General features: G+C 40.0%; 1 protein-coding gene across 3 annotated transcripts in view; it reads left to right on the forward strand.

Annotated features, from left to right (window-relative positions):
* The window catches only part of LOC121315417 (synphilin-1-like), a 51,380-nt gene continuing 38,262 nt past the window's right edge, over positions 1-13,118 (forward strand). For 2 of the 3 annotated variants that reach the window (XM_041249479.1, XM_041249499.1), the window contains exon 1: positions 1-111. The gene's annotated coding sequence lies outside the window, so the exon portion shown is untranslated. The remainder of the gene's footprint in view (positions 112-13,118) is intronic. The other variant, XM_041249511.1, reaches the window with a different exon arrangement.

Raw genomic sequence — 13,118 nt, forward strand, 5'->3', positions numbered from 1 at the left:
CTGAGCTCCTAGTTCCAAATCCAGCTCCGTTATACCAGTGCAGAACAGAGGCAAGTCGGGGCAAATATTTCAACCGGTTGTGTCCACTTCCATTGAAACCTATTTATAAAGGTAAGGGTAACATTGAAAAAAAAAGTTTTGTTTTCAAAGATATTTAATATATAGTTTGGTAAGTCGTTTTTTGTTTTGTTTTTTGTTTATTTTTTGCATTGTTTACAAATCATTTCAAAACAATGAATCTGGTATGTAGAGCGGTGAACTCACATTACGTTTTGTTTGATTACCAATAAATAAATAGTGTTAATTACATAGATATATTTCTGTTCTATTGTTGTAAGTTTAAATGTGGTTCAGCTTTGTAGCAAGAAACGCCGCCCTGTTTCCCTTATTATGCTTGGATGCCTCGTTTCCATGAGGATGATGACAATTTCATGAGAAGTATCCGGTCAGTCTGTTTACTGTGGGAGTATTTTTTAGATTGAAAATAAAAAAGAGGATAGTTGTGTTTTTATTTTAATTTTGATTGTAGAGCTACAGCATGTTAAATATGCGAAAAACTAAAAGCAAATTGGGCTTGTGGGTGGCATTCTAGTTTTTATGTTATCATCTTTACTGTGTTTTTTTGTTTTTGTTTTTTTAATGTACTGTGTTTAATTATTTTATGTATTTTTTTTTCTATTTCGCAACTGTTACGCGGGCTTTTGATGAAAAGCAGTTCATGTCAACATTGTTTATAGTCTCTTGATTTACGGTATCATGTTGAACATGGAAATGTCAATTCTTTAAATACAGAATGTTTTTATTATCTTTGGGGTTTAAACATAGCCTTCAGTACACGCTGTTGTATTGTAGATGGAATGAGAGAAAAAAAAGTTGTAACTCCACTTAAGTTAGACTGTCTGTCAGTGGTAGCCTAATGCAATAGCTACTGTACTGTATTATGAGACCTACGTTTTTCTTTTTTTCTTTTTTTTTTTTTTTTTTAACAAGAGGCAGACAGTTTGACACATGCCATGGGCGAATGGAAAAATCAGTAGGCCTTTGTGTACAAAGGGTTAACAGATGGATTCCCAGTAGGCAGACAAGGGGGTCTGACTTTTGTATCTTTTATTTATTATTATTTAACTACAGGGTTTTACCTATACTGGTCAGTCAAATCAGAGGAGGTGTGTTCTTGCTGTACCCAATTGCACAACACAGATGTGGCTGTAGGAATCCACTTCACAATAGCAAATAACAAACACTATTTTTCAGCTCTTTATGAGAGCAGAAAAACATACAAACAGAGTTTCTAATTGTATTTTTATGTAGTTATGAATTGTAAATAGATAATGATTTTTACTTGGGTCCAGATAAATGAGAATAGTTTAGGTGAACTGAGGGTTGGCTTTGCTGATATGCTGGTAGTGTGCAGAACCTGGGGGTGACTCAGAGTGTAAGGATGTACGAAATTAATCAGTAACAATTGTTTTCTCCTGTGCAATACGACCCATTATTTTCTATCCCAAGATTATTTGCAAATAATGTCTAATGTAATCTTGTTAAAGAATTTACCAACTAATGTATACACAAATAATAGCAGCTACAGCACAGTATGTGTGCAGTAATGTGTTCTGTGGTATATTTATCACAGTTGACTTCTGTGGAATCATTCCAGTGAATTGGGTGGCATCATCCAATTATTGTAGCTAAGCTGTGGAGTTTGAACATGCAGCCTTTTCCTTTGTTTGTCAGACTAATCCTGTCATGAGACACACACGAGAGATGATGTGAAAAAGACCATTGTGTATCATGACAAAAAAAAAGCCCTATAGTATGATTAGGTTTTTTTTCTTCTTTTTATCTTGTGGCCATTTGTGACACTTCGTCTATAAACTGAAACATCTGGTGGCAATTCTGCCAAAAATAGCTTTCAGAATTAGCTGTTTTAAGATACTGCAGTATATTCATGCAGATACCGTAGGTTGGGTTGAACAAGCAGCTTGGCTTCATTTGTAAAGAGGTACATATATTCTGTGCTTCAGTATGAGAACCAATTGGCCATATTTCCTCATTGAGTAAATTATACTACCTTATTTAAGTTGCAAGATTTATACGGTAAAAAAGGGGGGTGGGAAATGTTACAAAACTAGTAAAACATAAATCAGGTTAATTTAATAGCTCAGATGTTGCTTCTTTTTGGTTTTATAACCATAAAAGTTGTATTTTGTACTATGGCTGGCATGGACTGTAGTAAATCTGGCCCAAAGAACCTTACTGAGGCAAAGTGGTACAGTATATCATCTTTCCAAAAAATAGGCTTCATGAACCATAGGAGGCAGTTGCCAGAAAGCATTCTTTAATTTTACAATGCTGTATAATATTCTGTAAAGTGAAGATTTATATTTAACTATTAAACAGCAGTGATCTCACCTGCAGGTGGTGTTTGAAAAAGTGACTTTGTTAAAATGCCATGTTTTGCAGTAAAGAGCACAATGTTGGCAAACATACAGTTTCCACAGGAAATGCTTGCATTCTTTACAGAGCCATGGTTGAGGTACTTGCTTTCTGAACGTAGAGATAATATTGTTTTGGGTGAAAAAAAGAAGTGTTTGTACTGAAATGCCATTGTTCAAGTCAAATCTGTTTACTGTTTTCATGCCATGTTGTAAACTGTTTGTAATTTCTTACACAGGGCTCTGTACCGATAGTCGGTTCCATTTTCTTACAAAGGTGTCATTCATTTCACTGCATGCATAATAGTTGAAGGACTGCATAATTTTTCCAGATAATTGAGAAGATTTTAGGGGTATTGAGGTTTATGTAAAGAATGTCAGTTCATTTATATGTTAGCCTTAAGGCATAATCAGGGGGGCACAGGAGAGGGCCTCTTCCTCTGATTCGTATCCTTACCTCAATTCTGCTTTAATGCGGGGGTGGGGTGGGTAGAGCAGGAACTGTCTTTGGCCAATTCACCTGTCAATCTATAGTCTCCTATAAAAGATAGATTACATCACCCAATGTTTCGGCTTGCGTTAGTCTTTTTGGCCTTTGTCTTTAGCATTCAGCAATTCAAATTCGCCTTGACTGGCAAGTTATTAAAAAAATAAATAAAACATCTCCTTTCAAATAACATCTCGAAATTCCAAAACATTGATATGGACAAACTGTTTGATCAATCCTCGGCAGAGTCCCAGGATAACCAGCCCGAGCAGCCATCTCCAACCAGCAACTTAATGCCACATCTGGTTCAATACAATCTTTGCAATACCAAATCCCAGTCTGGCACTGTCTGGTCCAAAACAATGGGGTTCCAGGCAAAGACCAGCCCCAGCACCAAACCAAGTCATCTATAAAGATTGGCCGGTTGCCAGGATCTTGAAAGCCCTCTTTGACTCCGGGATCCAAATCCCCCCCAAACTCAGGACGTGAGGGTCTATTCCTTTGGAAAAGCATCGAGGCAGAGCCCATCTACCTCCCTCCATCCAAGCGGCGCTGTGCAGCTACAAGAGACCAGCAGGCCAGCTATGCTTCACCTCCCCCTGCCCCAGGTCCAGCAATGGAGGCTAATACAACACGAACTCAAGTACAAATCAACCAATCTGACTCATTTTCAAACCTCAAGATGCAGATTCCAGCTCCAGCCAACGCAGCAGAACTTGCGTATCTCATCAACAAATATACAAGGACATTAAACCATTTATGCAACCATTTGCAGATAACATCTCAACCATAAGTACTAGTCTTGATGCCATGGATGCCTGGTTCAGCTCCCTCCTACCCTCAAGCAGCACTCTTTCCTCATCTACCAATGTACTAGAAATTACACCAGTGTTCAACTTATCTGCCACTGCTGCAGTATTTCAGCCAACCTTTGCTACCAGGCACCACACCATATCGCCTCCACTCCACCACCAAATCATCGAGGGTAAGGATGTTAATCTTGTGTCAATTCTCATTGCAACCTCTGAATTCGTTGACTATTGGTTAGTAAACTGTCTAGACATCTGTGACCTTAAAATCCAGTGACCCCTGCCTTCTAAAAGATCTCACTTTGGGTGAATTTGTTTTATCATTTTCCATATACCAGGGCATTTTGTGCACTGCATTTCCTCATTGCGCGAGGAGCTGGATTCATATTTGACATACGTAATAGAGCTATCAGTGAGATACGGAGGGACAATGTTTTACGAGTATCATAAAAGTTTTTCATCCAAGGCAGTAGCCTTCCTTGCATCGGACAAGATCATCATCAACTAGGGTACACCTGATCACGATTTATTCAACCGATCTTTGGCAGATTGCAGGCTCACTCATGAGGGTCTGCGCATCTACAGCACGCTCCACTAACCTCTGCCTGAAAAAAGCCATTGCAACCGGCACCAGCACTACCCAACCTCCTAGGACCCCCCCTCACTTCAGTAACAGACTGTTAGCCACAAATCCAATCCACACATCTGCACCCCCCACCGCCTCATACAACAGGGACAAATACGGACGAGCTGTTAAGTTTACTGGAGAAAGACAGATTTGTAATGACTTTAGCAGGTCATCCTGTTTTAACTTCAACTGCAGATTTGTGCATATGTGCGATTTCTGCTGCAATGCACACTCCAGGATAATCTGCCCCCTGGAAAGTGAAAAATGACAATCTGCACTGACAGTTTCCACACCCATCAACACAGACGCTCTAACTGAAGCTCTCCACTCGCACCCTGACCAGCAGTTCACATGGCACCTAATAAATGGGTTACAACATGGCTTCCACACAGGTATCACCAGTTTCCCAGTTTCCTCCTTCATTTGCAAAAACCTCAGATCCGCCACTTCGAAACCACGAGCCATCTCCACCGTCATTCAAAACTAAATCAAAAAGGGGTTTATGGCTGGCCCCTTCCCCTTCCCACCATTCTGGGAATACAGAATCAACCCAATTGGTATAGCTACACAAAAAATATCAGGGAAGAAGCGCCTCACAATTGATCTTTCAGCTCCTTGCGGTCAGTCCACCTGCAGCATTAATGCACTAATCCCCAATGAACAGTTCAGACATCAGACACATTTAAAGGGATGCCCAGCCATCCCTCTCTAAGACACCTATTCGGAATTTCCTGGCAAGGCGCTTTTCAATGCAATTAACCTTCGGCTGCCGCAGCAGCTCAAAAATATTTGATCCACTATCAGAAGCACACTGCTGGATCCTGTTAAACGAATACCACATACCATTTCTCTTGCATCTCCTGGATGATTTCCTCTTCATATCACCAGTATCGCAACATCCAGCTCAAGTTATCTCACAACTAAAAATGCTGTTTTCCACCCTGGGCATTCCACTTTCAGAGAAAAAACCATTGGACCCACCAACTGCCTCGTATTCCTTGGAATTGCCCTCGACACAACCAAGTTCAAGGCTCGCCTCCCGCCTGACAAATTGGAGCTTCTGCACCAGCTTATCAAAACCTTCCAAAAAGCAAAAACAGCCAAAATGAGAGTATGCCTCTCTCTCCTCGGACACTTCAATTATGTGATACGCATCATTCCCCAAGGGAGGACGTTCATATCACGTCTCCTATCCCTCTCTACTACCATGCAAAATCTCAACACCTCCATCCATATTCCCGCAGCAGCCAGGAAGGACATAGAGATGTGGATTACAGTGCTCGGAAACTGGAATGGTCTATCACTATTTTACTATGACCTCGTAGCAGCTCCTGACCTCAGCCTGGCTACAGACACTTCACACACAGGATTTGGCAGTCTCTTTGGGTCCCAATGGTTCTTCAACTCATGGCCACAGGAGATTCAATCACTCCCACCTCCTCAAAAGTTATCATCCTTGCTGAAACTATACCCCATAGTCGTGGTCGTCTCTTTATGGGGTCGTTTATGGCCCCGGAAATCAATATTGTTTTTCAGTGACAATACATCCACGGTGCACATAATCAATAAAGAGCACTCCTCTTGCCCTATAATCATGCAACTACTCAGATGCCTAGTTTGGATATCAGTAGCAAATAACTTTATTATTAAAGCTCGTCACATACCGGGCATATTCAATAACGCTGCCGATGATTTGTCCTGTTTCCAGATTCGGAAATTATGCAGCCTGGTTCCTGCAGCAGATTCCTCACCACTCCAGGTCCCCCCTTTCAGCTGTCTGACATTCCGATGAATTCAACTTTATCCAACCTGCTTCAGTTGGTGCACCAATGCATGGCTGCAGCTCTGACTCCATCCACCAGAGCTACCTTTTCAACAGCATGGGTAGCCTTCTCCATTTATAGTCTATCTCAGAGACATTATCAAACTGGCTCCATCGTCAATCTGGTCATACATCCCCGGCATCCAGTACCAGTATTGCCTCAAGTCTATTTCATCGCCTTACTTACTTTCAATTCCAGCAGTACGCCTAATGCTCAGGTCGATGGTAAAGAGCCTCCCTGCATCCTCTCCAACTATTCAGCTGATAACGTTTGACATTCTCTCCAAACTGATCAATAAATTTGCGAAGTGGTTGCTTCAACCCAGGTGACGACCTCATGATGGAAACACTATGCTTCACAGCATTTTTTGGCTTCATGCAATGCGCTGAGTTCACAGTTCCATCAGTGAACAGTTTTCCATCTTTCGGCATATGTCACTCTGACTTATCACTGGTCCCTGACAGCCACTTCCTTCTATATCTCAGAACATCCAGGGTTGATCAAATTCTGCAAGGGCAGCTTTTTCAACTTTCGAAAACTAACACTCCATTATGCCTGTTTTTTAGCCCTTCTAAATATCTAGCCACAAGGAACTATGCTCTCCCATCAGAACATCTATTAACAGATGTATCCAGGACAATTGTCTATCTGTACTCCCCTCAAGGGCAGGCTTGCCCCCTCAATTCTATACACCAGCACCTTATCAAGAACATGGGGCGCTGGTCTTCAGCAGCTGTAGAGACGTACATCAGAACGTTTCCCTCAGACATTGCAGTAGCCCAGCAATTAATTGTTAGCATGCCAGAGTGGGGGTGCCCACTCTGCCAGGTCCACCAGAGGTTTTTCCCCATTTTAAAGCTTGAAGAATGTTTTTTTTTTCTTTTTCCTCTCCACAGTGCAGATGGCCTCCAGTCCATAGTGGTGTTACTAACATTTTATGTTGTCATTTTAACTATGTGCAGCAAGCAGTCTTTCTTCATGGTGAGGTTTGCAGAAACCGGGGGTCCTATTTTTGGGGGACAGTGAAGCTCAGTCCCTCTGCCTCAGGTTCTTTCTGCGCCACCCATATGCCAGTATGGCAGAGGTTCTCACGAGAAGCCACCGGTCACACCTGTACTTTCGCAACTCATGCGCTTTGCCTCTACATAGGCTCTATCCAAATCCTGTCTCTACTAGCCATGATTAACTCCCGCACTCTGGCCTCTAACTGTCTTCTTATTCACAGGTCCCTTCGGGGCTCATGACCCGGCACCAGACGCCTGGCATGACAGCCTCAAGGATGCCGCCTGGTGCCGGACCTGTCTAACTCTACCCATGCCACTAGAACGTGGTCTTCCGAGCAGTAGGGACTCTTTCAGTCCTATGTGTTTTTAAGTTCCAACCACATGGAACCTCTGCGCTGTCATGGGTATGTGTTTCCCAGACTGAGCGAGGAAGCTCCCCTAGGTCCTCCAAGTAGTGAGAGTTATGTTTGTCCTGTCTGACTTCTAACACTCAGCCCCCATATGTGCCCTGTGACCTGACTGTAAAGGAAATGTGGCATCCACAACTTTTTTCTAGAAAAGGGATTTTAACAGCGGTACACTACAGTGCTTGCTCATAACAAAGTCTCCCTCCATAAAGTGGAACTGGTTATAAGGCAGTTTGGTCATGGCTCCCATGATGCAATTCTGCTGCACTATCACTTGCATATCAATATTAATGTATGGGTATTTTTTTTTATCAATTTAAATCCATATGTATTCTGGAAAAATCATACAGCTGAATTACTGGAGTGTGTACTGAAAGTGTAACATTGCAATCTACTGTATGGTAGCTAACTTGTTTTTTAGTTTGTTAGCCAACATTGAAACCAGACCTTTTGGGCCTGCAAGAATTAAATCCTGAAATTCTAGAATGGGCGCAAAACCTTGATTAGCATCTTCCATACTTTTGCTTCATTACTATTAGAGCAGTGCTGGTAACATTGCCAGATGTCACATTAAATGTTATTTTCCACCTGAAATAAAAGGTGCTGACTTTGTGTGATTCCTTTGGTCATGTCATTACATGTTAGTTAATTTTACAGGAATTGTTACAGCACCTGAATATTATTCAAATTTCTTTAAAAGTGTGGAGGAGCGGGAGGACTTCCGCATTCAGTATACTAAATATTTTATTTAATTTATTGATTTCATTTATATAGCGCCTTTCATACCGAAGTATCTCAAGGCACTGTACATAAATACATACAAATACAATAAAATACAAGATACAAATAATAATAATAATAGTAATAATAATAATAGTAACAATGATCATTGAAAGGTAGCAATTATTTTGCATTAAAACCACTAAGATAAAAATGCCATTTTATAAAAATGTGTTTTAAGTTTAGACTTAAAAATACCCACAGACCCAGCTTCCCTAACACATGGAGGCAGAGCATTCCATAGTTTAGGGGCTCTAAAAGAAAAGGCCCTCCCTCCCATATTGACCCTGGGAACAATAAACAGCCCCGCTTCCTGTGATCCAAGAGTGTGATTTGGGAGATACGCGGTCAGCAGCTCCTGCAGATAGCTAGGTGCTGCTCCATTCAAGGCTTTATAGGTCAATAATAACATTTTAAAATCAATATTGTACAGGGAGCCAGTGTAAGGAGGCTAAACAGGGGTGATATGCTCATTTTTTTTGGTTTTAGTCCAAATTCTAGCAGCGGTATTCTGTACAAGCTGTAGGCAGGACACTGCATGTTTTGGGATGCCAGAGAGGAGTGCATTACAGTAATCAATTCTTGAAGAAACAAAGGCATGTGTCTCCAGCATCAGATAAGGAGATAATAGGTCTCAGTTTGGCTATATTTCTCAAGTGAATGAAGGATACTTTAGAAACTTCCCTAATATGCAAGTCGAGCCCAGTCGAGTGAACCATGTTTCAGACACAAACTGTCTACTACCACTGTTTGTGTTGGAAAAGTGTTTTCTTTGATCAGTTTGCAACTGAAACACATTTTGGGATGTGATTTAAATGTTTCAGTCATTTTGAACAGGGTTCAGGCTCCAAGTTGAAGGGTTTTAATTTGGTTGATTCAGTACTTTGACTTGGGGACCATTAAACCTGAAAGCCAGTATGGGTTTGCTTGTGTACTTCCATTGTATCAAAGATCATTCAGTACAGTAGTTTACTTTTTACTATTCAAAGGATAATCGCATTCCTCTTAGCACTCTAGTCTTGTGTCTCATTTCTTATAAATTCTTAATTAAAATGGATGCTGATTTGCATTTTATGTACAAAAAGCTAGCACTGATTCTTATTGTCTGCTTACTGTTAGTGTTTGCTTTGGTTGCTAGGAAGTAGCCAAAACTCTCTCTCAAATGACCTTTGTGGAAAACTTTTATACTCACATGGTGATCGTTACAGTGATCTAAGCTCATGCAGAAATGTTTGAGGTGTACCAACATGGTCGTAGCGCAGGCACTGTTAAAATAATCTGATATGCTGTACAGTATGCATTACGCAAACATCTGGGAGAGCTGGTTTACTGGGTGCAGATACTAAGCAATACAAAGCTTTTGTAAAGATAACGTTTAGCATTCTCTTTATAAAAAATTGTGAGGCCAGCACTAAAGTGCTGCCTGCTTCTTTGTTGGATGTCAGTTGAGATCTTCACAAGCACTGGCTGATTTTTTTCCAGGGAGATGCATCCTGCCAGAACAACATTTTCTTCAGTGTTTTATATGCATCAGTAATACTTGCCACTCCAGAATAGTTATGGTATATTTTAGACACTAGCCTTGAATTGCAGACAGATTTTAAACGATTCATCAGATATGTGTTGTAATGTACCCTGTTCCTAATTTATCTGAGCTTTTAACTCTGTGCAAGTTCGAAAGGTGATGTCCAGTTTCATATTAGTTTTGTAATGTGTTTTTTTTTTTTTTTGCGAAAGCAAAACACACCATGGTGTAAACAGTTTTGTTTTGTATTGATCATGGGTTTTTTTCTATTAAGCCTGTTGTGTGAAATTTAATTACTTTAAATTTAAAAGGAAGTTGATGTGGAAGTAAATAAGACAATTACTTCACAGAGTAATTTCAAAAGGTCCTTTATTATTTCACACACACACACACACACACACACAGTTACATACACAGATGCTATACTGCGAATAACGATATCCCTAACGGGACACAACCCAACAAGGTTACATACAAAGATTATATTAATCACAGATCAATACAATCCATGAGACGCAACTAAACTAATTCTTACCCTTCCAAGATGATCGGGAGAGCCCTTCGACCCCGGTAAGAGAAAGCAGCTGTCTCCAAGAAAATACCGAGTAGGACTGCGCGCTAATCCTCACGGCTGACTCTCATCAGAGCAGGGGAGAACCCCGTCCTTTATAACTTACCAAGTTAGGTTTCTGCGTGCGAGAGAGTAATTGGCCAGATCACTCCCTCGAGACTCGGCCCTCTGAATAAACCTTCCCTTTCCCTAGAACATTCTGACAAAAACAAGTTATATAAGCGTGACAAAAACAAGTTATATAAGATACGGGTTATTATAGGGCAAGGGCACAGATGAACTCGAATGCATTTCTAGAACTTTCTAGAACACACTTTTTTTTTTATTACAAAGCCCCTTTCACACACACACATGCCGTTCAGAGACGTTCTGTGCTGGTATAATATCTCGCCATGTGGTTCAGAGATGGCATAAAATATGACACTTCTGTGACGGTATCGGCAATTCACACAGACCAGAATGCCACATCACTGCTGGTTCTGAGCCGTCATAACTCGTCTGTGTGAAAGGGGTACAAGTCTGGTATTGATTGCACAGTGTTTGAATGTTCAAGTACATTTTACTTGACAAGCAAACTATTGAGGTGTAATCTCATCCATGAATGTACAATTCTTGGCAGTATTAGATGCTTGGTGTAATTCATTATTTTAGTATTTTATTGTCCTTCAGGGCTGGCATTATGACTTCTTATATCCTTTGATCTGTTTTTTGTCCATCAACAGTAGTTGTTCATTTGCAGTTCAGATGGAAAGGTACTTAAGGGCTGGCTGTACTCATGACTGACACACCGTTACCTTTTTAAAACCACAGCTTTCAAAACACATTAAAGGGTTCCAGTCATACAGGGATAGGGTTAAGAGACAAGCCTATTCTGTACTGATTCTGCTGAATTGGTGGGTACATTACAGTAATGATGAATATTGCATATTTTGTATTGTTCTTTCATTTAGTTCAGACAGTTCCCTTAACAAGTATGCATTCACTCTTTTCATGAAGTTTTAACTAGCATACGTTTATAACAATCAATGGCTATGTTTACAATGGAAAAACTTACTGTAACCGATACTCTGTTAGCATTCCATTGTAATACAGTAACATTTTCAATTTACCTGCTTTTTTGGAAAATGTAGCCTATGACTAATTTGTCTGTTGCCTGAGGTCAGCGTCTTTGTATTTTAATTGAGGTGGGGCTATGCCAAAATGGTAGAATGAAAGTTAAAATTAAAAATACATTTGGCACATATTGCATAGTAAAATAAATATAAAAATGTACTGTTAACCATAGGAAAGAAAAATAGCATAGCATTCTCTTAAACATAGATACTGTAGCCTATTCTAACAATTCTGTTCAGTGGAGTGATGTATGTACATTATGTACTGTACATTTACAGTAGCACATTGTTTTTTTTTTTTTTTTTTTTTTTGTAAACCAGTTTTGTCTGAGGCAAATTTCCTACTCATTATTGTGCTCTTCTTTTGAAATGTTTTACTTTGGTAATGTAACTAAGTTCAATATATTGTACGACCCAGTCAGTTCAGGTCAGCAAGACTTCTGTTTTGTTTCGTCATGCCCTTGCTCTAGGTGACATGACTTACTAATTATCTTGTTATATCCTGAGAGAAATGTATGTACAGTATGACGTTGTGCAGGACTGGAGGCACCCGTTTAAGGGAGGACCTAGAACAGATTAAAAAAAGTACAAACGCATGTGCAGTTCAACGAGAGGCGTGGTTATATGGAAAACCGACTCTAAAATGGCCCGTCCTGACAATGTGTCAGCTTGCTCAAACTACTGTTACTGATCTTAATGGTCTTATTGCAGGGCTCTAAATTATCAAAAAAATGGGCTTCAGTCCAATACTTTTGTAGAGTAATTTTGCTTAGGATTCATATATAAAGCTACTTCAGGGCATTAGATTTTGCTGTAGCGGAAATGGCACTGTGGCCATAATTGCCGTGAATAGGCTTGCATTTAAATGGGCATTGCTGCAATTGAGAAGGGCAACCTCAGCAGTTTGCTGCATGGTCGGCGTTAATATCAACCCCTGTTATTGTCGTAAGTAGCATTTTCCCAAAACCACATCAAGTTGCATCTCAAGCTGTCCTGTGATTACAGTAATTTCTCTTTTGTACTAACTTCTGCTATACGCAAATAATTTTAACAAGCTTTAATATTTATGTTGGGCTTTGGATTGTTACTGAAAATCATTTCTTAATTTGCCAGTAAATATTTTTTTCAAAATAGCTGTTGATTTTTTATGTTAAAGAAACAACCAGAGCAAAACTATTTTCTTTCCATTTCACTCTTTTCCTCTGTTTGTGATAGTTACACTTTTAGTCATTGCTGCATAGGGTAAACAACACAGCTAAGAAAATAAATGTTCATATACATTCTGAGCAAAGAAGTGCTGGATAAGCATGATGCTTTGAAAAGATGATGAAAACAGATGGGGTGGCTGTTGTTGTTGTACACCCTAACAGGAAATTTTGTGTTGTTCCAGTTCATTGCACCAATCGTGATAATTGTGGAAGGAACAAATGCAATTGAAAGTTCAGATGTTTACTGACTCACACGCAGTATCCTACTGTTTTAGGTATAACATTTGCCGTCACTGCAAACCAAGTTTGAAACATAAGGATTAACTTAT

Source organism: Polyodon spathula, chromosome 1, assembly GCF_017654505.1.
Source record: "Polyodon spathula isolate WHYD16114869_AA chromosome 1, ASM1765450v1, whole genome shotgun sequence".
In the NCBI taxonomy this organism is placed as follows: Eukaryota; Metazoa; Chordata; class Actinopteri; order Acipenseriformes; family Polyodontidae; genus Polyodon; species Polyodon spathula.